The 27,733-nt window shown below is 34.0% G+C and overlaps 1 protein-coding gene across 6 annotated transcripts in view; it reads right to left on the bottom strand.

Annotated features, from left to right (window-relative positions):
• LOC140695678 (endogenous retrovirus group K member 7 Gag polyprotein-like) overlaps positions 1-27,733 on the bottom strand; it is a 448,384-nt gene that overhangs the window by 247,748 nt on the left and 172,903 nt on the right. For all 6 annotated transcript variants that reach the window (XM_072958636.1, XM_072958638.1, XM_072958640.1 and 3 more), the window contains one exon: positions 9,511-9,586. The gene's annotated coding sequence lies outside the window, so the exon portion shown is untranslated. The remainder of the gene's footprint in view (positions 1-9,510; positions 9,587-27,733) is intronic.

Below are 27,733 nucleotides of genomic sequence, written 5' to 3'. Positions count from 1 at the left end.
ACATCTTTTAATTTCATGTCACAGAATTGATTTTTCCTGAGTTATTAGATTGGGTGGGTTAATGTAGCAAAACTCTCTGAGTTGTTTTGGAAAAGACGAAGGTCACTTGGCACAGTAATATTTCGATGCGGAAGAAACATGTTTCCAGACATGTTTAGAAATTATTACTGAATTACAAAGAAATCGGTATTTGCCAATTTCACATGTGAGTAGGAGTGATGTCTACTAGTGGCTTTAGTAAAACGTATGTATAATATAGAACCTAGGCTTATTCATACAGCTAGCCACTTCACATGACTGTGACTTGTGGGGGGGTGTGGGAGAAAACGAAATTAAAACAATAGAAGACCGACAGCAGTAAGAACATAACAGAAGGCATGAAGCACCAAACAGGGAATTAGACGAGAAGCAGATGATTATACATCATAACAGAGTGGAGACTGATTGGCATTCTGAAGATCTCAAGGAGACAAAAACTATGAGGAAAGAAAAGAAGAAATTAATGACTGGCGAAAATTAAGAAATGACACCCTAGTAAGAAATTACTGTGGAATATTAGAGAATTATTAATGGCTTTTTAATTAATATGAATTAAATTATTAATAGAATCCATATTTATAAAAAACTAGATATTCATATTAAAAATAAACATAAAATAATGGGATAGTATATAGACACAGATAAAGCAGGGTTATAATGACATTTTTAAAATGTTCTTTCCCTCAATGTATTCATTGTTACAAAATAAAAAGTACAGTCCAATAATACAAATAGACTAGTGGTGAATGCTGAAACAGAAGGAAAGAGGCCTGAATATTTTCTAAAGAATGAAATGTTCTGCACTGTCCTGAAGGGTTGTGAGGTAGCATCAGAAATTGTTAGGATCCTGCTGCTGGGTCTCCTGTTGGTCCAAAGAGCAGCATTTTTAATGAGCAATGACCTGGACACTGACTCAACATCTTGACATGGCCACAAACCATCTTGACATTGCCAGCCTCCATTAGAGACTGACAATATTGACTCCTGTCTTAAATATTTTCCAGGAAGTGGAAAACAAGTTAACCATCTGCCTTCCTTTAGCTATGGTTTCAAAGCAATGCTATTCCAAAAATAATAGCTCACTATATGCCACAGATTAAATATCAAACTACTAATGATTCCTACTATTCAGGTAACAAGATTCCATTTTCCCATAGCATTCTTTGCACAAAATCATCAGTGTCAAAAGATATCATTTAACCACATAAAAAGAAATTTACTTCTCCAAACTAAAAATCAAAAACATAATTAAAAGGTGAATGCCTAGACATAATATCTGTTACCACATGATGGACACAAATAAAATCCTTAGGAAAGAAAGAGATCATGCTAATCATGAAGAAAATTCTAAAAACCTAAAAAAGGCATAGAAGACAGATTTGTATATTTCAACCTTATTAGTCATCTAAGATACACAAACTAAAACAATGATATTCCATCTGTAAATAATTAAAATAAAAATTATAATATGTAAGTCTGGCAATTGGACAATGAGACAAGCACACATATCTCTGACAGAATCAGTGAAACTGTCTTTTTAGAAAGCAATTTGGAAACAGTTTTTGATCTGGCATTTTCATAGCTGGAAATCTATTCTAAATAAATAATCCAACTGCAGATTAAAAGTATGCACATAGATGTCCTCTTAAAAATTATATATTATACAAGGAAATGTCCAACAATGAAAGAATTGTTAAGTAAATTATGATATATTTATAGTATACATTTATACAGTTTTCAGTAACACAGGTAAATGTTTATGATAAATTGCTTATTAGAAAAGCATGATTCAACATTTTGCATTGAGTATAATGTCAAACTCGTGTGTGCGTGTGCGTGTGTGTGTGTATTTATGTCCATTCCCACATATAAACACACACAGAAAGCTGCATTCTAGGATAACTACCTCCATAAGGACACATATTATTTGTTAATGAGAAACAAATAATTAAAGGAATAAAATAATGCTGTGTGTCAAGAACTAAATATCACTTTGGACTCAATAAATTTGGTTTACAGCAACTGAGGGTTGTGAGACTCCTAACAGAGTCTAGGCATGGCTGAGCAAAGCCTGCCTTCACCACACATAAACTGCTCATTTAGATAAAGCTGAAAAACAAATATGTTCAGAGTATCGAATAACACTTACGACGGAGATACATTTAGTATGCTAAATACAAGTCACTCTTTCTTACTTAGCTGTGCCAAGAATTTTTATTGATTAACCTGTAAATCTTAAGACGAAGCAATATGTATTTTGAACAACATAAAACACATTCCTGCCAACAGTTTATAAGGATCCTACAGTTTTTCCAAGCAAATATAATTTTAGTCAACATTTAACTTCATTTTATAAAACATTAATAACCTTTTTTCTCAAGGGTTATAAAGGATATCTTTCCCAATTCTACAGTTTTTAGATTTAATTACAAAGAAAAATATATGCAAAATATTTTATTTCTAAAATGTAGGTATGTGCCCTGTTAGACAAATAGGTCATATTCCCCTGCCCAACAAAAAATATTTCAAAGACTTGTGTTGTCAATGAACTGACTGATAGTATTATCAATGCCAGTACAAGTGGAAAGGCTTTAATTTTTCTCTATTCTATGACTAGTTTCCATAATCATGTCATGTTTTCACTGGATCACATAAATAATTTTGAAATCTCTTCTATCATGGTATGGTCCGAAATGAAATTAGGTGCTTGTGTGACAGTGTATGTTGAGGACCTCTAAAATTTCTTGATGATTTGAGGCATCTTTTCTCCAGTTATTGTGTCTTTTTCTTGGTCATGTTCACTTGTAAGTGTACAACTTCCTTTTTTTTTCAATCAGGAAAACTGACAAACTATTTTTTAAGCTAGCCCTGGTGAAGAGTGATTAAAAAGACTCCTGATCATTCACTGCCAGTTTATTTAAAACACTTTTTCCTGAGATGTTAAGCAGACAGAAATGGAATACCCACACTCATTTTTATTATGCATTTGTATGACAATATGTTTGTGGGATGCTTTGTAAAAGGTAATAACAATTAAACCCAAATACAAGATAACGAAAGAAGAATTCTCCAAGATAAAGGAGAAAATTAATGATGTCAACTTTTTGGATTATTAAGATTTTAAAATATGACTTTAATTAAGTGATATTTGATTCTGCTTCCTTTCTATGGCAATTTCCAACTTTGGAAATATAACTGTGAGTAATACTATTAAAATGGATCAAGAGAAAGTTTTTTTTTTTTTTTGGCCATTCAAATATTTTCTTCCCTGAAACCTTAGTTGTTAAAAACATTGTAGTCTGCACAGTTTTAACTTATCATATCTACTAGTTATTTTTCATTTTGATGCCACCTGCATTTCCTTATTTTTACATTCACCCTGAACAACCTGTTTTAAACATTTGAAAGGTAAATGCAGAGCCAGACGGCTGTCTCCACTTGATAAAAAAGAAACTGATCTAAAAGTAAATAATAGGCACATTAATACGCACTGAATTGTCAAAAATATTACATAATTTTGGTTCTTATGCAAATAGGAACTTTCAAATGCTGTCACAACATTTTCATCGTTATTTAAAGGTTAATCCAAGTTCTTAAAAGCTGAAATTTATTCACTTAAATATACTTACCAGGAAAATCTGAAACAAAGCAAACTAGAGTATACTGTATAAAATGAGAAGTGTTTTTTCTTTTTTATGCAACTGTTGTTATTGGCATTTTTAAATGTTCAGATAAATTTAATTCAGGAAAATGCATAAATCTTAATAGTACAATTTTGACAAATAGATACACCCATGCAACCCATACCCTCACAATGATGATAGAAAATATTTCAGTCTCCCTGGAAAGTTCTCTCATGTCTCTTTCTAGTCAATCTTCCTTCATAGAGGCAATCATCATTCTTTTTTCTTTTAATCTTGCATTATTTTTCTTCTAGAACTTTCTATAAATGGCGTTATATATGGTGTAGTCTTTTTATTTTTGTTCTTTTGCTCAGCATTATGTCTGTGAGAGTCATCCAATCGTTGCATGAATCGGCAGTTCACTCATTTTTATTGATGAGCAGTATTCCATTGTATAACTATACAAACATTTGTTTATTCATTCTCCTGTTGATAACTATGTGAGTTGTTTCCATTTTGGGGACTACTGTGAATAAAAACACTATGAACATTTTAAACAAGTCCTCAAGTATATGTAAGTTTGTATTTCTTCTCTAAATAACCAGAGCAGAATTACTAGGTCAAAGGGTAGGTGTATGTAACTTCATTTTTTTAACTGCAAAACCCTTTTCCAAAGTATTTGTAACATTTAATATTCCTATCAGCAATGTATGAAAGTTCAGAAGCTCAAATTCTCACCAATATCTGGTGCTGTCAATAGTTTTAAAGTTGGCCATTCTAGCGGCTGTGTAGTAGTATCTCACTGAGGTTGTAAATGCATTTCCCTGAAGACTGAAAATATTTTACACTCTTTATTGTGTTCATTGGCCATTCATACATGTATTTTTGTAAAGTGACCATTGAAGTACTTTGCCCATGTTTATTAAGTTTTTTGTCTTTTTCTTATTGAGTATAGAAGTTCTTTTATATGATACTCATTCAAGTCCCTTATCAGATAAGTTTTACAAATATTGTCATCCTGTTACTGGCTTGCTTACTCGTTTACTTAATCATGTCTTCAGATAAGCAGTCTAATTTATCAATTTTTATGGATATTATTTTCTACTTCTTGTAAAGAAATACTGGTCAACTACTGCCTTAGTTCAGGCTGCTATAAAAAAAAATGTCATACACTGGTGGCTTATAAACAACAGAAATGTATTTTTCACAGTTCTGTAAGCTGGGAAGTCCATGATCAAGGTATCAGAAGAGTCAGTGTCTGGTAAGAGTCTGCTTCCTGTTTCATATGCAGCCATTTCTTGCTATGTCCTCACATGGCAGAAAGGGAGAATTCTGGTCTCTTCAGTCCCTTAGAAGGACACTAATCCTATTTCTGAGAGCTCCACCCTTGTGCTTCCCAAAGGCCCAATCTCCTAATATCATCACATTGGGGGTTAGATTTTAATATATGAATTTTGGGGGAACAAAAAACATTCAGTCCATAATAACCACCAACTTGAAAACATTATCCTATATTTTCTTCTAACAGTAAGAGTTTAAGCTTTTACTTTAGATCTGTGATTCACCATGAATTAATTTTTGTTTATGACATGAAGAAGGAGATTTATTTTTTTCCATATGGATATTACATTGTTTCAACACCATTTGTTATAAGACCCTCCATTCCCTCATTTAATTGCTCTGGTGTGTTGAAAAAAATCATTTACTGTGTAAACATGAGCCTATTTCTTGACTCTATTCCATTCTCTCCATTTGTCTATTCTTAGGCAAAAAATTTAATGCCTTAAGTACTGAATTTTTATAGGAAGCCTAGGGTCAGGTAGAACTGTTCTTTCTTGAGATTATTTTGACTACTCTAGATTCTTTGTTTTTACATACAAATTTTAGAATGTTTGTCAGTTCTTAAGACATAAAAGCATGCTGAGGTGAAGATTATGACCCAGCCATCCCAATCATAGCCATATATCTAGAGGGAACCCTAATTCGAAAAGATACCTGCACTGCAATGTTCACAACAGCACTATTTACAATAGCCAAGATGTGGAAACAACCTAAATGTTCATCAACAGATGATTGTATAAAGAAGTTGTGGTATATTTATACAATAGAATACTACTCAGCCATAAAAAATGATAACATAATGCCATTTGCAGCAACATGGATGTCCCTGGAGAATGTCATTCTAAATGAAGTAAATCAGAAAGAGAAAGAAAAATACCATATGATATTACTCATATATGGAATCTAAAAAAACAAAAAGACAAATGAACTTATATATAAAACAGAAACAGACTCACAGACATAGAATACAGACTTGTGGTTGCCAGGGGGATTGGGGTGGGAAGGGATAAACTGGGAGTTCGAGATTTGCATATACTGACTGGTATATATAAAATAGATAAACAAGTTTATACTGTATAGCACAGGGAAATGTATTCAATATCTTGTAGCAGCTCATGGTGAAAAAGAATATGAAAATGAATATATGTATATTAATGTATAACAGAAAAATTGTGCTGTACACCAGAAATTGACACAACATTGTAAACTGATTATACCTCAGTCAAAAAAATGAAAAAGCAAACAAACAAACAAAAACAAAATCAAAAGACTACCTATGGAATGGGAGAAAACATTTGTAAATGATGTGACCAACAGTGAATTAATATTCAAAATACACAAACAGCTCACACGACTCAAAAAAAAAAACAAAACCCAACAACCCAATCAAAAATGGACAAAGGAGCTGAATATACATTTTTCCAAAGAAGACATATAGATGGCTACAGGCACATGAAAAGATGCTCAACATCACTAATTATTAGAAAACTGAAAATCAAAACAAAAGTGAGATATCACCTCACATCTATCAGAATGGCTATCATCAGAAGGTCTTCCAATAAATGTTAGTCAGGATGTGGATAAAAGGAAACCCTCATACAGTGCTGGTGGGAATGTAAATTGGTGCAGCCACTGTGGAAAGAAGTATGGAGATTCTTCAAAAAAACAAAAAAGAACTATATGATCCAGCCAATTACACTCCTGGGTATTCATCTAGGGAAAAAACACTAATTCAAAAAGATACATGTACCCTAATGTTCATAGCAGCACTATTTACAATAGCCAAGACACAGAACCCAAGCAACCCAAGTGCCCACCAACAGAGGAATGGATAAAGAAGATATCACACACACACACACACACACACACACTGGAATAATACTCAGCCATAAAAAGAATGAAATTTTGCCATTAACAGTAATGGGGGTTGACCTAGAGAATATTAAGCTTAGTGAAATAAATCAAACAGAGAAAGACAAATACTGTATATCATTTTTATGTGAAATCTAAAAAATAATACATTTGCAAATGTATATGCAAAAAAGAAACAGACTCAGAGAGATAGAAAACAAACTTGTGGTTACCAAATGGGAGAGAAAGTGGGGAGGGACAAATCAGGGACATGGAATTAAAAGACTGCTAGGTATAAAATAGATAAGCAACAAGTATATATCATGTAGCACAGGGAATTATAACCATTATCTTACAATAACTTATAATGGAGTATAATCTGCAAAAATACTGAATCACTATGCTGAACATCTGAAAATAATATAATATTGTAAATCAACAATACTTTGATTAAAAAATAAACTAAACTAAAATTTAAAAAAATAAAGTAATGAAAACTACAAGTATGGAGAAATAAGAATCATTAGAAAGTTTTCTAAGATTCACTATGAATACAACTAGTTAACATAGATGGGAAAAAGTATTATGGAACTTAAAATGTGAAACAAAAAAAGCAGTTAGATGGAAATTAATATGTCTAGAAGCATATTACAGTGTTCAAATACATTATAAATCTGGACAATGTCTCAACTTTATCACTGAAATGATGTTGTTAACTACTCAATCTCCTGGGGAAATTACTTTCCATGAGACTGTACCTCTAATTGCATAATAAAAACAGGGTTTCAATTACTGAAATACACTTCATAAAAAAATTTCTGGTATTACTCTATAATCAAAGGTCAGTAGGTTCGCCTTCTTATAAGCCAAAGCATTTTTATTTATGAGAGAATTTTTATTCCAAGGCATTTGTACAAGAAATGCCTATAATGTTTTATCGTGGAAATTTTAGCACAATATATGCATGTTTACTTTTGCATACCCAAAGAGGAAAACACTTTGAGATGTTTCAAGTGTGAAACCCACTCCAATTGTAAATGATTCATTTTTATGGATGTGATTAACACACTGCTAGTGCATTCAGCCCTAGAGTAGGATTTTCAGGTAGTTTAATGTATATTCAAAACTATGTATTCCCAGAGCAGCAAATTGTTTTTGTACCTGCATTCCAGATAATTCCTCTACTTGAGTAAAACTATAAATTCTTTATTTGGCCATGGTTTATATGTAGTCTGGCAATTGTTTTTATTTGTCTTCAAATCAATAAACATCTATTAGTAAAATAAAAGCAGATTACGGGGAAAATCGCAATTAACTCATCGGGTTCAGAAAATTCATTTTCATCAAACGTGTTATTTTTTTAATATCTCCTGTTTATGACTAACTGCCTACCATTCAACTAACATAAATGTATGTACCCAAAAGATCAGTGAAGTTATCTACCTTCATAACCATTTAGAAGAGGAAAAAAAAATCTTTCTACTAGTTTCAAAGTTGGGTATAAACACATTCCTAAAGTAATTTTAAATAAATGTATTCCTCTGGAATTTTATTTTGAAAAAAATGCACAACTGAAAATTACACACAGAGAATTAAGAGAATATTTAAATTAAATCATAACTATGGAACAACAATTACTATAGCTGGATATATAATTAGATCACTGTTTTGAAAATGCAGTTGCACACTCAAATAGACATTCACTAATCTCCACCATTTTTCCTCCCACTCCAACCCTTCAATATCTTCCAGTGTTTTTTATATCAGTTTTAACTCCCATATCATTTTTCCTTCTATCAAGAACAATTTGTTGAATGGTGTCATTTCTTTAACAAATGCAACTCAATATGTTTTTTTGTTGTTATTAATGTATATAACAGTAAGGCTGATTTGTACATATTATCTGACCCTTTGTGACCTTTGCAATTCAAAGACATAAAGGAAATTCTCATTCTCCACTTGTATGTTCTATTATGGTAAGAAAAAGTAATAAATAGATGAGACATTTGGAATATATTACAGTGAATTCAAACACAATACAATTCTGCTACATTTCAAAAGTCATCACTGAACTTGTAGGGCTCTCTCTTACTCTTTTAAGGTACTCTTACTTCAAAAAAGGAAAGGAAAAATGGAAACTATTTTTGAATTCAGATTTTAATATTACACACAGAATTGTGTCTTATTTCCAAGTATAGACAAAGATTTAAAAATTAAATTAGCATGCAGTCTCTAAAGAAAAATAAAATGCTGTTTTCCTTCAGCTTCCTGATAGAAGGTTCAGGTTCAAAGAGCCACAAAACTCTTATTTAAAGAAACAACAACTGAGAAGTTTCTCAAAACTGGTAAGCAATTTAGACCTCAAGCTCATAAGTCTCCCCAAAATTTCAATTCAAAACAATTCTCTTTAAGGCACATAATAAAATGGCCTAAAAATCAAAAACAAAGAAAAAAACTTTTAAGCAGCAAGGAGAAAAAAATATACTCTCACATACAAGGGAATTCCTATAAGGCTATCAGCAGACTTCTCAGCAGGCTAGGAAAAAGTGAGATAATATGTTCAAATTGCTGAAAGATAAAACTGCCAACCAATAATACTTTACCCAGCAAAGTTGTTCTTCAGAAATGAAAAAGAGATTAAAAAAAAAAAACTTACCCAAATAAACAAAAGCTGAGGTTGTTCATCACTGCTGGATCTGGCTTACAAGAAATGCTGACAGGAGTTCTTCAAGCTGAAATTAAAAGATGCTAATAAGTAACAAAGCAGTATATGAAAATACAAAACACAATGATAAAAATAAGTACAGCTGACCCTTGAACAATGTCAGGGGGTAGTTAATCCACATACAACCTATAATCAGCCCTCCTTATCTGACGTTCCTCCGCATCTGCAGATTCAACCAACCATGGATCAATAGCACTGTGGTATTTATTATCAAAATATATCTATGTATAAATGGACGCATGCAGTTCAAACCTGTGGTTTGAAAGTTAACTGTATAGTAATATTCAGAAACTTTAATAATGTAATATATTGCTGTATTAATTATTTAACTCTAATATAAAGATGTAAGGACATAGGTATTAAAAATAAGTATCACTAGAATAATTTGTTGATGGATATACAGAATAAAAATGAGGTAAACTGTGACATCAAAAACATAAATGCGGGTGGGGGGAGTAAAAGTTTTGAGTTTTTATATGCAATCAAAGTTCAGTTGTTATCAATTTAAAACAGACTGTTATATCTATAACTTGTTTTATGTAAGCCTCATTAAAGCACAAAGCAGTGATCTACAGTAGATACACAAAAGTAAATGAGAATGGAATCAAACATACAACTACAACAAATCAATAATTCACAAAGGAAGATAGCAAGAGAGGAAGAAAGAGACAGAAAACTATAAAACCAGAAAACTATTAATAAAAGCACTAGTAAATCCCTGCCTATCAATAATTACTTTAAATGTAAATGGATTAAGTTCTCTAATCAAAAGACACAAAATAGCTGAATAGATAAAAAGCAAGACTTAACTATATGCTGCCTACAAGAGACTCATTTCAGTTTCAAGGACAAAAGTGAAAGGATGGGAAAAGTTATTCTATGCAAAAGGAAACCCAAAAAAGCAGGAGTAGCTATACTTAGAGTGTAACTGTAACAAAGAGACAAAACTGTAAGAAGAAACAAAAAAAGGTCATTATACAATGATAAATGGGTTGATTCATCAAGAGAATATAACAATTGTAAATGTATATGTAACCAACATTGGCATATCCAAATGTATTAAGCAAATCTAACAGATCAAAGGGAGAAATAAACAACAGCACAGTAACACCCTAGGGCTTCAATATTCCACTTTCAACCATGAATAGATCATTCAGACAGAAAATCAATAAGGAAACAGCAGACTGGAAAAACGCTATAGGTCAAATGAACCCAACAGACATACAAAACATTCCAACCAACAGCAGTAGAATACAGAAACTTATTAAGCACACATGGAACATTCTCCAGGATAGATTATATATTAAGACACAAAACAAGATTTAGCAAACTTAAGAAGATTAAATCATACCGCGTATCTTTTCCGACCACAACAGTATGAAACTTAAGATCACTAATAGGAGAAAGCTGGAAATTTCATAAATATGTGGAAATTAAACAACACATACTTGAACAACAAGATAATCAAAGAATAAATCAAAAGGAAACTTTTAAAAATCCCCAAACAAACAAAAAATGGAAACACAACACACCAAAATGTATGGGATGTAGCAAAAGAAGTTCTAAAAGAAAAGTTTATAGCAATAAAGACCTACATTAAGAAATAAGAAAGTTTTCAAACAACCTACTTTAACACCTCAAGGAATTAGAAAAAGTACAAATTAACCCAAAGTCAACAGAAGAAATAACAAAGACCAGAACAGATAAATGAATTAGAGATGAGAAAAACAACATAAAACTTCAACAAAACTAAGAGTTGTCTTTTTAAAAAGGCAAACAAAACTGACAAACATTTAACTAGACTAAGAGAAAAGGTTATAAGACTCAAATATATAAAATCAGAAATAAAAAGAGAAGATATTATAACTGATTTCATAGATATAAAGGATCATAAGAAACTATCATGGACAATTATATATCAAAAAATTGTATAACCTAGAAGAAATGAATTCCTAGAAACATAAAACATACCAAAACTAAATCATGGGGAAATAAGAAATCTGAATGGAAAAATATGAATAATGAGGCTGAATTAGTAATCAAAAACTTCTAAACAAGAAAAGCCCAGTACCCTATGGTTTTACTTATGAATTCTACCAAATATTTAAAGAGGGATTAATTCCAATCTTTCTCAAACTCTCCCAAAAAACTGAAGAAAAAGAAACACTCCCAAACTCATTTTACCAGGCAAGCATTACCCTGATACCAAAGACAAATAAGAACACTATAAGAAAATAAAATTACAGGCCACATTCCTAATGAATTTGATATAAAAATTCTCAACAAAATACCAACAAACCAAAGTAATTCTGAGAAAGAAGAATAAAGCTGAAGGCATCACATGTTATGATTTCAAACTATATTAAAAAGCTATACTAATCAAAATGGTATGACACTGACATAGAAACAGATACATAGACCAATGGAACAAAACTGGAAACTGAGAAATAAAGTCATGCATATATGGTCAACTAATATTTGACAAAGAAGCCAAGGATACTCAATGGGGAAAGTACAGTCTCTTTAATAAATGTTGCTTTGAAAACAGGATATTTACATACAAAAAAAAAATGAAACTGGGCCGCATCTTACCCCATTTACAAAAATCAACTCAAAATGTATTAAAAAGTAAAACCTGAAACTATAAAATTCCTAGAATAAAATAGATGAAATTTCCTTGACATTGGTTTTGACAATGATTTTTTTTGGATATGACAGCAAAAGCACAAGTAACAAAAGCAAAAATCAAAAGGTGAGGCTAAAAAACTTTGGCACAGAAAAGAACACCATCAAAAAATGGAAAGGGAGGAAATATTTGTAATCCATACATCTGATAAGAGGTTAATATTTAAAATATATAAAGACATCATACGACTCAATAGGTAATAATAATAATAACCCAATTAAAAATGCACAGAGGAATTAAATAGATATTTTTCCAAAGAAGACATACAAACGGCTATTAGGTACACTGACATCATTAATCATCATGGAAATGCAAATTAAAATCACAATGAGATATTACCTTAAACTTGTTAAAATGTCTGTTATTAAAAAAAAGTGATAACAAATGTTGGTGAAAATGTAGAGAAGAGGGATCAGTTGTGCACTGCTGGTGGGAATGTAAACTGGTGCAGACACTATGGAAAACAGCATGGAGGTTCCTAAAAAACTTTTATATGAACTATATTATCTGATCCAGAAATCTCATGTCAGAGAATATACCCAAAGGAAATGAAATCATTATCCTGAAAAGATATCTGTACTCCCATGCTCACTGAAGTATTATTCACAATAACCAAGGTTTTAAAATAACCTAAGTGTCCATCAATGAATGGATAAAGAAAATGTGATACACATACAGGAATATTTTTCAGTCATAACAAAAGAAAATCCTGCTATTTGTGACAACTTGGAGGGCACTATGCTAGGTGAAATAAGCTAGACAAAGGAAGAGAAATACTGCATGGTATCACTTGTATGTGGAATCTTTAAAAAAAAAAATCAAACTCATAGAAACAGAGTAGAATAGTACTTGCCAAGAGCTGAGGGATGGAAATATGAGGAGAGCTTGGGAAAAGGACACAAATTATCAGTCGTAAGATGAATAAGGCTCAAGGATCTAATGTATAGCATGGTGGTGGTAGTTGAAAATAATTTATTGTGTAATTAAATTTAGCAAAGAGAGTAGATCTTAAGCATTCTTTCTCTCACACACATGGTGTAAATATGTGAGGTGATGGATGTGTTAATTAACTTGATAATGGTAATCCTTTCATATGTATACATATATCAAATCATCACACTGTACATTTTAAATATATTAGGATTTTGTCAATTTTAGTCATTAAATCTGAAAAAATGGAAAAAATGATTAAATATTAGGGGTAGATAAAATATCAGAAAGTTCTAAAATGTAGAAATCAAGTGGACCATCTATTTCCTAAAAAAAAAAATGCACAAGTATATGAATCACATACACAAAGACATAGCAGAAATTAATATCAGAAGTTAATCTTAAAATAGACACAAAGGCAAATTTTAAAATAAAACATAACTAAATGGCAGACTAAAGAAGAAATCAAAATTCCAATAAATTATTTTAACATTAATAAAATGTAGAAAATCTTATATAAAAGTTGATGATTGTGGTAAAGATAAAGACTCAAAGGAGAAAAAAAATCCTAGTTTTTAGGGCTCTTATTATTTAAAAAAAAGAATGAAAATAAAAGAACAAGATATTCAACTCAATAAACTAGAGGAGTTCAATAAAATGACCCTAAGAAAAGCAGCAGTAAGATATCAATAAAAATAAGAAAAGAACCAGACATTCACTTAATAAACTAGAAAAAGAGCAATAAAATAATCCTAAGGAAAAATCAGAAAGAATAATTAATAAAATAAAAGAAAAATAAAGGGCAAAGAGTTAAAAATCATATGATCATCTCAATAGATGAAAAGAAGTATTTGACAAGATTCAACACCCATTTATGATAAACTCTCAATTAAGTGGGTATAGAAAAAACATACCTCAATATAATATAAGCCATTTATGGCAAACCCACAGCTAACACGTACTCAATGATGAAAAACCAAAAGCTATCCCTTTAAAATCAGGAAAAAGATAAGGAGACCCATTATTGCCATTTTTATCAACATACTATTGGAAGTCCTGGCCAGAGCAGTTAGGCAAAAAAGAAATTAAAGGCATCTAAATTGAAAGGAAGAAGGAGGGAACTATCACTACTTGTGGATGACACAATTTTATATATAGAAAATCCTAAAGACTCCACCAAAAAAACTACTAGAAATAATAAACACAGTAAAGTTGCAGGATTCAAAATCAACATACAAAACTCTCTTCTATTTCTATACACTAACTATGTGCTAGCAGAAAGAGAAACTAAGAAAGGAATCCCATTTACAGTTACAACAAAAAGAATAAAATACCTAGAAAAAAGTTTAACCAAGGAGGTGAAAAACCTATATTCTGAAACTATAAGACATTTTGGAAGAATTGAAGACACAAAGAAATAGAAAGACAGCCCAAGCTCCTGGATTGGAAGAATTAACATTGTTAAAATGTCCATATTACCTTAACCAAGCTACAGATTCAGTGTAATTCCTATCAAAATCCAAAGAACATTTTTCACGGAAATAGAAAAAAAATCTAAAATTTATATGGAACCATAATAGATCACAAATAGCTAAAGCAATCCTGAGGGAAAAACAATAAAGCTAGAGGTATCACAACTCCATGGTTTCAAACTATACCACAAAAACATAGTAATCAAAACAGCATGGTATTGGCAGGAAAACAAATCAATGGAACAGAATTGAGAGCCCCAAAATAAACCCCCACAATAATAGATACTGGGCACATAAAAAGATAAAAATATCTCTAATTATTAAGGAAATGCAAATCAAAACCACAATAAGTATCACTCCACACCTGTAAAAATGGCTATTATCAAAAAGGCAAGAAATAACAGGTGTAAGCGAGGATGTGGACAAAAAGGAACCCTCATATGCTGCTGGTGGCAATGTAAATTCGTACTGCCACTATGGAAAACAGTATGGAGATCCCTCAAAAAATTAACAAGAGAACTAGCATATGATCCAGCAATTCCACTTTCAGGTTTTTATCCAAAGAATATGACAACACTATGCATCACTATGTTCATTGTAGTGTTATTTACAACAGCCAAGGTATGGAAACAATCTAAGAGCCCATCAACAGATGAACAGAAAAGACAATATGGTATGTGTGTGTATATACATACATACACACACACATAGATGCATACACACACAATGAAATATTACTCAATCATTAAGAAAGAAATCTTGCCATTTGCAGCAACATGAATAAACTTTGAGGGTATTAGGCTAAGTGAAATAAGTCAGACAGAGAATGACAAATACTGTATGGTTTTACTCATATGTGGAATATAAAAAACAAACGAAAATAAATGAGCAAACCAAACAAAAACATAGATACAGAGAACAGGGTGGTAATTACCAGAAGGAAAGGAGCAGGGGGCAGGGGGAGGATAAAATGGACAAAGACGATCAACTGTATGGTGGTCAATGGAAACTAAATTTTTGGAGGTGAGCCCAATGTAGTGTATGCAGAAGTAGAAATATACTATTATATACATGAAATGTGTATAATGTTATAAACCAATGCTATCTCAATAAATGCTTTTAAAAAGATTAGTAAGTAAAACTCACCAAAGCTAAGCAAGAAAGAAAACTCAAATTTCATTAAAAATTACAAAGTAGATAAGGCCAAAAAAGATTTAAAAGATCATAAAAGAACAGTACATACTACCTTATTTTGATTAACATGATAATCCTGATGTAGTGACAATAATGTAAGAAAATAAAAATCAACAAAAGTGATCTAGAAATACATAGTAATCAAAATATAATAGAACACATATATAGCATTAAAAAGTTTTAGGAAATCTATATAAAAAAGGGAATAAGATACAGATCATTTAAGCAGCAAATTATTTTAAAATTATACTACATCTCACAACATAGGTAAACACAGAAGTGTACCATACTCATTTTACATAAATATTATAAACTTGATACCAAATCTGAAAATGATTATTTTTTAAACTATATACTTCTCTCACTTTTATTAAAATGAAAATATAACTAAGTAAAATAGTTAAAGTCCAAGAGTATATTAAGAGAAAAAAAAGTCACAAGGAAATGAGTTACAAATACTTAAAACAATAAGATAGAAGCAGAATTATTTTCCATAGTATTTCTTTTTCTTAAAATACCAAAGGAAAAAGATATGATGGAAGTTAAGCCATTCTAGATAATAAAAGTGTTTTAGAAACCCACAGCAATGAAAATATGACATGAGCTCTAGGAAAGAAAGATAAATGATTGAGAGAAAGATCAGCTACCAAAGATGCATATGCTAAATATATATAGTATAAAATTGTAGTATAAGAAAATATGACATTTCAAATTACTGAAGAAAGTTTACATTAGTCACAGTAAGTTATTGAGAAAATTGGTGTTTACATGTCCAGCAAGTACTCAGATCACAAGAGGCAAAGTTCCAGAGGCTAGGCTCCAAACTCAGCCAAACCACTTGAAATTAAACAGCTCATCAGCTGTGCCACTGGGACCCTGGATGTGCATCAGCTCTGTCCACATTGGCTAGTCCATCCTTTGCCTTCCTCCTCATCCTTCATTTGCTACTATCCCAGCAACAGACTAGCTTGGAAAAGAAAGAATAATCACAATGTCCTCACAAATTTTTCTCCCTAAATTAACCAAAATAATATAGCGAGGAGAAATCTAAAACTATTTTTGTTCAGTGACCATTTCTTATTTTCATTACATTTTAAAAAATAGAGATGTTTCTATTCTATTTATGTAGAACAGGAATATTTAATCTCATAAAATGACACTGAGAAAAAGAAAATACAAATTCTGCCTCGACATATAAGAAATACTTTTATATCCAAAAGCCTGATAATTTCCAAGTTCTATCATGTTTGACTTTCCAACTAGCCTCTTTTTCAATATGTTTTGTAATATAAATTTTGTGAAACTGAATTTAAATAAATTTTATTTTGAGAAGTGTCCAATATTCCTTGTTGAATTCTGCAGTACCAAATAGCCAGGAGAGGAAGTTTCTAAACTATTCTATCCCACACCCTTCCAAAACTGTTTTTAACCTTGCTGTAGACATTTAATGACAGTCCAGTTGTTTAAGTAACAGTAATAACATATCTTTGGTAATTGGTTGCAGAACTAATGCCATTATAAGATTATCAACCCATCATATAAAAATAAAAGCCAGAAACTCCATTAAGGTTTGTGTTTCTAAATGATGCCACAGAGGCCAAAATGTGTTCAAGGTGCAATTTAGGATGCTCTGGATGAATGTCACAACCTAACTCAGCGTGGGTCATAGTGATGGTATTGTGGAAAAAACCAAAGTAGAAAATTGCATCTGTAGTTTTTACATCCTGGATGCCCAAAGAGCATTCAGACAGCAAAGCAAATGCCCTGTGACAGAGCTGAGGGATTCAAAATTTAAAATTCCCCTTGGTTCTCAACCTTTTTTTCTGGGTAAAAAACCTACCCCACCACTACTACCATTTCCCCTCAGTATTGTACAGTTCTTCCTCTCAGTGATGTAGCTATGTTTAAACTCTTCTCTAAAAAAAAAAAAAAAACTTGACAGATGGCAACCAAATAGAATAGTTATTTATGTTGCTTCTGTGTTTTTGTCTTCATATATATTATACACATATTGAGATCTGAAAGTACTTGGCTTTCTGCCTAGATACTTACTGTTTTGTTTATTCTAAAGTGCTTGGTGAGAATCTGTTAATATCACTTAAATCTTATTTGGGGGGAATCTGCAAAAAAGTTACTAATAACATAAATTAGTAAATGTTGTTTATGCCCTTGGCATCTTCCCCCTGAGAGACAACCTGGGGACAAGAAGAAACAGGAATTGTAATAGGAAACTAAATTTGAATTATGATTACAATGAATTCTGTTTCCTACAACTTCAGCACACAAGAGCAGCCACATTTACAGAAAAGAAGTGTGGTAGTCACTATTCACCAGTCTAGCCATAAACAATTGAGCAAATAAAGCCTGTACCCTGAAACCTTGACATTATAAACTTAATTTAGGAAAAAGAAATATTTGAAATAGGCGAGCACACTGGTAGATCAGATAGACAGATACATAGGCTTCCTCTCTACATCTAGGAATTTAGAAATAGATAAGTTGTTTTCAATCAACTCATTTCTCTGATAAGAATGCCCACTTGCTGGGGGTTGTAATATTTCTTAGCAGAGAACACTAAAAGCACAACTATTGCAAAATTAAAAAAAGAAGTGATACAGTCTTTCTCTCTTTAAAGGGTCACTAGATGAAAACATCAGGGACTCTCGGGCCACCAGGATATGTCGAAATGGCAAGACATTGATGGTGCCATGTCTAATGCAAGTGCAAGTGTAAGGTGATAACTAAAGCAACTAACATTGCTTTAGTTCCACAAAGCAATGTTAACTCACTTATATGTCATAAAACCATATAGATTACTGGCTAGGTTATTGAATTCAGCAATTTAGTCACTAGGTAAGGTAGATAGACTGGTTAACATTACAATTAAAAGATTTTAATATGGAAATTCTTGGTGATTTTTTTTTCATTTAAATCCAAAATCTAATATAAAATTAATATTATTTCAGAGCACCTCTTTCTTCTCCTTGAGTTCACTTTAAGATTTTATGGAAATGAACAGGTTGATTTGTGAGTGCATGAGCTTTTTTTCCTCCCTTGAGAAGTAGGTAAGAATAGTTCATAACCACTAATGCTTGATATACCTGCCCTATTGAAATGGCATCTTGGGGATCCCCTTCATTCTTCAAATTCTCTTCTTTGTGGGCATCCATTATCTGCCTCTCTCAAGCTGAAGTCTTCCCAATATTGGCTGTCTCTTTGACCTCACAGTTATGAAATCAAACACAACAATAATCCCACTTTACCAGCATTTTTTGGATCCCATCTAAAGAGTTACATTTTACTGTGAACACCTCATTTTGAGAAGAAAAATAAAAAATAAGAACGTTCACTAAAAATGATGGCCAGAGTAGTAGAAGGTTTGAGAACAATCATATGCCTATTTCTGGATGGGACTGATCAGATGGCTTGCTGTGGGGAAGCGAAGGCTTAGAGTCCATGAATGAGAGAAGTGAAATATCTTCTGTGATGCTCCAAGGGGTGTGTAGCAGAGACTGGCTGCTAAATAAACACTTCTTCCCAGGCAGACAGCTAAACTACAGGCATACCTCATTTTATTGTGCTTCGCAGATAATGTGTTTTTTCAAATTGCAGGTTTGTGGTAACCCCATGTCAAGCAAATCTCTCAGTGCCAATTTTCTAACAGCATTTGTTCACTTCGTGTCTCTGTGTCACCTTTTGGTAATTCTCACAATATTTTGAGCTTTTTCATCATTATTATATTTATTATAGTGATTTGTGATCAATGATCTTTGACATTATTCTTGTAATGCTTTGGGGGCACCATGAATTGCACCCATAGAAGATGGTGAACTTAATCTATAAATCTTGTATGTGTTCTGACTCCACCAATTGGCTATCCCCCTCATCTCTCTTCCTCTCCTTAGGCCTCTCTATTCACTGAAATATTGAAATATGGCCCATTAATAACCCTCCAAAGGTCTCTAAGTGTTCAAGTGAAAGGAAGAGTCGCACATCTTTTCCTTTAAATCAAAAGCTAGAAATGATTAAGCTCAGTGAGGAAGGCATATGAGAGGCAGAGACTGGCTGAAAACTAGACCTTTTGAGCCAAACAGTTAACCAAGTTGTGAATGGAAAGGAAATGTTCCTAAAGAAATTAGAAGTGCTACTCCAGTGAACACACAAATGATAGGAAAGTAAAACAGCCTTACTGCTGATGTGGAGAAAGTTTTAGTGGTCTGGAAAGAAAACCAAGTCAGCCACATTTCCTTAAACCATAGCCTAATTCAGAGTAAGGCCCAAGTTCTCTTTAATTCTATGAAAACAGAGAGGTGAGGAAGCTGCAAAAGAAACATTTCAAGCTAGCAGAGACTAGGTTCACAAAGTTTAAGGAAAGAAGCCATCTCCATAACATAAAAGTGCCCAGTGAAGCAGCAAGTGCTGATGTAGAAGCTGTAGCAAGTTATCCAGAAACTCTAGTTAAGATAATGAATGAAGATAGCTACACTAAACAACAGATTTTCAATGCAGACAAAACAGCCTTATGTTAGAAGATGCAAAAAAAGAGAGGAGGAGGAAGAAGAAGAGGAAGAAGAGGAAGAAAAGGAAGGAGGAGGAAAAGACGACACCATCCAGGACTTTTATAGCTAGAGAGGAGAAGTCAATGCCTGGCTCCAAAGCTACAAAGGACAAGCTGACTCTCTTGTTAGGGGCTAATGCAACTGGTGACTTTAAGTTGAAGCCAATGCTCATTTACCATTCTGAAAATCATAAGGCTCTTAAAAATTATGCTAAATGTACTCTGCCTACGCTTTATAAATGGAACAATAAAGCCTGAATGACAGCATATCTGTTGATAACATGGTTTACTGAATTTTTTAAGCCTTCTAATGAGATCTACTGCTCAAAAAAGACTTTTTTCAAAATATTACTGCTCATTGAAAGAGTACCCAGTCACCCAAGAGCTCTGATGGAAATGTATGAGATTGATGTTGTTTTCATGACTGCTAACACAACATTCATTCTGTAGCCCATGGATCAAGGAGAAATTCTGATTTTCAGGTCTTATTTAAGAGAACCATTTAGTGAGGCTATAACTGCCATAGATAGTGATTCCCCTGATGAATGTGGACAAAGGAAATAGAAAACCTTCTGGAAAGGATTCACCATTCTAGATGCCATTAAGAACATTCACTATTCATGGGAGGAGGTCAAAATATCAACATTAACAAAAGTTTGGAAGAAGGTGATCCAACCCATGGATGATTGGAAGGGTTCAAGATTTCAGGAGAGGAAGTAACTGCAGATATGGTGGAAATAGCAAGAGAACTATAATTAGCAGTAGGGTCTGAAGATGAGACTGAATTGCTATATCTCATGATAAAACTGATGAATGAGGAATTGCTTCTTACAGATCAGCAAAGAAATTGATTTCTTAAGATGGAATCTACATCTTGAGATATATCAAGAATCCTGAAGATTGTTGAAATGACAACAAAGGATTTAGAATATTAACTTAGTCTCTTTTTCTCTTCTTTTTTTTGGGGGGGGGTGGATAATTAGGTTTGTTAGTTTATTAATGGAGGTACTGGGGATTGACCCAGGACCTCGTGCATGGTAAGCAGGTACTCTACCACTGAGCTATACCCTCCTCTCCCATAGGATTTAGAATATTAAATAAATTTGGTTGATAAAGCAGTAGCAGGGTTTGAGAGGATTGACTCCAATGGGTAAGATGCTATCAAACAGTAGTGCATGCCACAGAGAAATCTTTCATGAAAGGAAGAGTCAATGGGGCAAACTTTCCTGTTGTTTTATTTTAAGAAATTGCCAAGCCACCCCAGCCTCCAGCAAGCACCATCCTTACCAATCAGCAGCCATCAACAGCAAGGCAATACCCTCTACTAGCAAAAAGATGATGACTCACTGATTAAGGTTCAGATGATGGTTAGCATTGTTTAGCAATAAAGGATTTTTTAATAAGATGTATACATAATTTGGTTTTTTAGACATAATATTATGGTGCACTTAATACATAATGTAAATATAACTTTCAGATGTACTGAGAAACAAAAAAAAATTGTGTGATTCACTTTATTGTGATACTCATTTTATTGCCATGGTCTGGAACCAAACCCACAATACCTCCAAGGTTTATTTCCCAGCCACCCTTGCAGTTAGACTGGGCTGTGTGACTGACTTCTGGCCAATGGTATAGGACAGAAGTGACACATGCCACTTCCAGGCCTGGCCCTTAAAATCTCCCGTGTGATTTTCCGCGTTCTCCTGAGAGTCTAAGAAGCAGTTAACAAATCTGAACCTAACTCTGGCTATATCTCTGATATCCTTCTTATTCCTGAATCTTCCTTTAAGAGTTCTTTCTGTTATCTCTTCTTTCTCTTACTCTGAGCCTTTGCCCACCGCCTTCAACACCTGTATTTGTGAAGTTACTAAAGGTCGCTTTTATAACTTTTGTAGGAGTACATTTCCTCCCCAGCCAAACAAGAAATTCTTCAAGAGGAAAAAAAATCCTTTTGTATGCTCTCCTGTGCTCCCACAACATACCTGGTAACGTACTCCACACATAGGAAATGAAATTTCACACTTAGGCAATTCTATTAGCCAACTGAGGCCAACTCATTAAAATAAGCATTTCTAGTGATTAGAGACACATTTCTAATCTCCAGGTGTCTGTCCCTTGTCTTCCTCAGCCAAGAAAACATTTAGAAAATGAGGCTCCATTTGCTGAGTTAGTTTCACATTCATAGAAACATCTGTTCATCTTCTTGAGTTGAGAGGAAAATTACAGAGACCTAACAGTGGAGCAAAAGCAAAAATGAAAATCCAGCAACCTTAGTGCACTGTTTTATGCAAACTCTGGTATCATTTTAAAATAATCTCTAATGTTTAACTCAGCCCAGGCCTCAATGTTTAAACAAGATAAATTAATCTATTTTTCTCAAATGAAAAAGGAAATTTTCCCCCTCAGCCAGTTCACTTAATAAGTATACACACATTATGAGAACTTTTAAAATTTACATTTTTATGTTCTAATGAGTATTTTCCTTCTAGTCTCCTGCAACAGTCTGAAAATCAATCACTTTAAAAAAAAATCCTTCCCACATTTCTCAAACACTTTCCTCTTACTCATATAGATATTGTTAACTTGAGTTTTTCATAAAACATGGTTACACCATGGATTGCTTATTTCAGAGCAGAAGAAAATGAATGTTCCCAAGCTTCTGGAAAATGGGCCCTTAACATTGACCAGGAATCCCACTTTTCTCAAGCCAACTCACACCCACTCTTCACCTCAACTGCCATATTTCAAACTCTCTCAGCTCTCCTCACACCTCCACCTCTCCTCCTTGCTACCTCACAGACAAAGATACTGTCTCTTGCCTTACAGGAACATAGAATCCCTAGGAGAGGAACCCTCTCCGCCTCTTCATACCAAGCATGCAAACATGGGCATTTCTGTGAATCCTTTCCAGCCCAGTTCCCTTTTCATGAGTCAGCACTATCCCTTATCATTTTCCTCTCCTGAATAGCTGCCAAATCCCCATCGATTAAATATTTACTGATGATTTTTAAACATATTCAAGTCTTTCCCATCTTATAAAAAACCTTCCCCCAATCCTCTATGTTCTGTTTATTATTTTCTTCTTATAAGACTTGTCTACTTTGAATGTAGACAGTTTCATAGCCCTCACTCACTCTTTTGTTTGTTTGTTTGTGGGGGGAAGTAGTTAGGTTTACTTATTGATTTATTTTTAATCGCAGTATTGGGGATTGAACTCAGGACCTCATGCATGCTAGGCACACACTCTACCACTGAGCTATACCCTACCCAACCCCCACCAATCTTCACCCTTCTCTAATCCATCTTTTTCCTCATCCTTCCACAAAAGTAGCTCTTGCTAAGATCACCAATGAATTCCATGTCAATAACTCCAAAGAACTTTTTTTAAACTCACATTACTTGACATTGCTGGTCACTCCACCTTCATCAAAGCACAGTTTCCCTTTGTTTGTATGAATCTAGTGGTTTCCCTCCTATCTTCTATGATATTCTTCTACGTCCTTTGTAAGTTGATCTTCCTTCAAACAGCCATAAAATGCAGTTCTTCAAAGCTTGGTTCTAGACTCTGCTTTCATATCACTCCTTAGTATCTCTCTGGGCAATGGCATCCATGGTCATGATGTCATCTACCACCTCCATATTCATGATACACAAAGGTGTATCTCTAGTCCAGGCCTCTCTAGGCTCCAGAAATATAGATTTAAATGTCAACTTCTTGTTTCTGTTGTCTCTCTCAAAGTCAGTCCAAACCCAACACATTCAAAACTGAACTTGAAATTTGCCTCCCAAATCCCATCTTCTTCCAGTATCTCTACCTCACTGAGTGGTGCCACCAACTATCCAGTTGTAGAAACTTACTTTTCTTCATCTGACCCCGTATCAGTCTATCACTGGTTTTCACCCATTTTTATCTCCTAATTACTTCTGAAGCCCATCCTCTGCTCTCCATTTTCACGTCACTGCTTTAGCCCAAGCTCTATCCTATCCAGCCTTGTAACCTGTACAATTTTCTATTTCTCTTCCCCAGGTCCACCTTGGCTGCCCACCAACCTGTCTGCACTGAGCTGAAAAGAGCTGTTTGAATCACAAATCTGGTGTTGTCACTCCCATATATTTAGTGACTTTCCTTTGCCGTTAGGATTAAAGATACTTACTGGGACCCGAAGGTCTGGCTCAGTCTGCTTCTGACTGTCCCTCAGGCCTCATCTAGAACCATCCTCCATGGGTTCTCTCCCTCCACCTCTCCCCTGAGGTCACCTGGCCTTCCTTTCAGTCCCTAGAATTCAATGACCGGACCTGCCTGCTGCGGGGCTGTGCCCCACCAGCCCATCATTTGTTTGGTTAATGCTTACTCACCCTTCAGGTCTCCCCACTGAGGGAACACACCCCTGATGTGTTCCCAAACTAGCCTGCCATCCTTTCTGCTAGTATCCCGTCCCTGACTTTTGTGGCACTTCTAATTTTCCATTTATTTCTGTGAACATCCCCTAGAAGGTAAGTAAGTTCTGTGAGAGAAAGAACTGCCCCTATTTCCTCTACACTCTAACCCTGGGACCTAGTCTAGCACCCAGCACATTATAAACACCCAACATAATATCTTTTGAATGAATGAAAAAAAATGAATAAATTGATCATTCACTGTATTGTTCTCAGGGCTATGTTATCTTTCAAATACTTTAAATGCTCTCATGGCTGTAATGGATTATTCATTTCACATTTTATCATTTTTTACAATATACCTAATTTCTGTCATAATAAAATAGGAGTACCTCTACTGTAGGAATCATGTTCATTAATTTTTATATCTGAGGATGCAGCATGGTGCCTAAAAGAAAACAGACAGATATTCAAAAAATATCTGTTGAAAGAAGGGAAGACATGTTGACACAGACTCCAAGACTCTGTATTACATGAAGAAGAGTTCAAGGTGTAGGCTGTGGAATTAGATATATACACTCAAATTCTGGCTCACTAATTGTGTGACCATAGACAAACTTTAATTTCAGTAAGCCTCTCTAAATGGAAGGTGATAATGCCCAACCTCATACGGTTACTGTGAGAATTAAGTGAGATCACCCTTACGAAACCTAGTTTTGCAGCCAAAATAATGCCTTAGGGTGCACTAAGATATACTCATGGAGATTATTGTTTTCAAATAAATAAACAATGTACAACTGCCTGAACCACCTCTGAGACTCTGCACAAAGAGAGAGAGCACATCATGGTCCCTTCACATAGCTCCGCCTGCCAGCATCGCTGTCAAAGGGCACTACAGCCTACGGAGTGAACACTGGGACTCCTGCTCCAGAACAAGACAGCCAGCAGGGCTCCCTGAGACAGCCTGGAAGGCCATCGGGTGAGTGGCTATTTCCTGAGGAAGCTATCTGAAACCAACATCCCATCTAGCATAAGCCATTGCCTTCCTAGATATAACACTGGGCTGTAACAACCCAGCTGAGATTTGGAGGGGAGAACCGGCTCTGCACAGGGCCTATAAGCATTCGGACCAACCCTCCTAACAATCAAATCTAGAAGTTTCCTTACGATTATATACCTTCCTTGGGTATCCCCAACACTCAAACTCAGCAGTTCCCTCTTTCCTACTTGATTCCGAAATAAAGTGTGAAGATTAGCTATTACTTTAAAATAACTTCAAGAACAAAAATTGCCATGAAGGCAAATTTGCAGAAACAATTACAAAACAGATAATAATATTCCAGATTTGTGTACAGAAATAGAATTTATTTATACGTACTGCCCTAGTGTTGGAAGAATAAAATGATAAGGATGTCAATTAATGTATGTTAGGGCCATATGAATATTCACCGCATGAAAATATGAAATGCACTTCATATTTGCTTCATCTGCACAAAAGTACGCTGTTCTCACTACTTCAAAATAGTCTTGGCATGACTGTCTCTCAGTACAAACTGTAATGCCCCAATATTACAGATGAAGCAATTGAATCAGTCAAAGGTAAATCATGCTCCCATGATCAAACAGAAACTGAGAACCTGTGATGAGAACAGCATTGTGATCTTTGGAGAATAGAACCTGTTCTGATAATGGACAAAAATATAAAATGTTTCTCAGGTGCGTAAAGTTTGCCACAAACCATGCCACCTTCACACTGTCTGCACTTCTCTTCCCTTATCACATTTCCCTATGATGGTCTCTTTACAGGACAGGGTTTAGGACCACCATGTTCCACCCTAGGTACTCTCACATTTCCATGTGAAACTAAAGGAACTCAACATCTAGAAATGCAGCTTTCCAGGAATTAACAACTCTCCTGAGGAACTCACTGAGATAATTACAGATTCACATGCATTTATAAGAAATAATACAGAGAGATACAGTGTCCCTTTTACCCAGTTTCCCCCAATGGTAACCTCTTTAAAACCATAGCACAGTATTACAACTAGGATATTGACATTGATACAGTCAAGATACAAGCTAATAGCTAAAGGAGTCATTTCATCTCATGTGAAAAAAAAAATGGTCTAAGGAATGAAAGGTGTTGGGAAGCCAAGAAACTTGACTTTGTTCTGTGAACTATTAACAACTCTAATAGTGGAAATTTTATGACTTATTGAGCAACAGTCAATCAAGAAAAGGATTACAATGATGAGGATGATAAAAAGATATTTGTGGGCAGCTAGAGACCCCTTAGCATTTCTTAAGTCAAATCATGTAGATCAGTGATTCAGCAATTTGGTACCCAATCGTGCTCTCATGTGGGTAACGTATACCTCACCTCTACCCTTAGTGACCTTTCTAAGTCACTGAGTGTGAAGCCTTAGAAGCATTTAGCCAATCATCATATTTAAATCAAAATGAACCTATTCAGTTTCTTAGCATAGACAATTTGATATTCAGCATATGAAATAAGAGCTCCATTTGCTTCCTCTTTGTTTAACAAGAGGTAGCATCAAAGAACCTTAAGTTTCATATCAGAAAAATTTGGGTCTGCCTTCTCATTCTCCCACTGACTGGTTGCAACTTGGGCATCTGAGATTGTTATCTCACCTAGAAAAATGCATATAATAGGTATCTACTAAAACTGTGAGGGGATTCAAGGAGATAATGTACGTTAAAGACATAGCATCTGATGATCACTTAAAAGAATGTTATTTCATGTAATCTCCTTTCCCCTGCTTGCTAGTCCCCTTCCCTTACAGTACAAGTTTCTTGTCAGAGAATAATCAAAGTAGAATGTCACAAAACACATCTCACCTTGCTCACCTGACATGTCAAACATGTCAATAGTTAACAAAACTATCTTCCCCCGAAAGACTTTATAGTAAAAAA

This window comes from Vicugna pacos, chromosome 3 (assembly GCF_048564905.1).
Source record: "Vicugna pacos chromosome 3, VicPac4, whole genome shotgun sequence".
NCBI classification, from domain to species: domain Eukaryota; kingdom Metazoa; phylum Chordata; class Mammalia; order Artiodactyla; family Camelidae; genus Vicugna; species Vicugna pacos.
The sequence above is the reverse complement of the archived record's forward strand: the minus strand, read 5'-3'. Positions and strand labels throughout refer to the sequence as shown.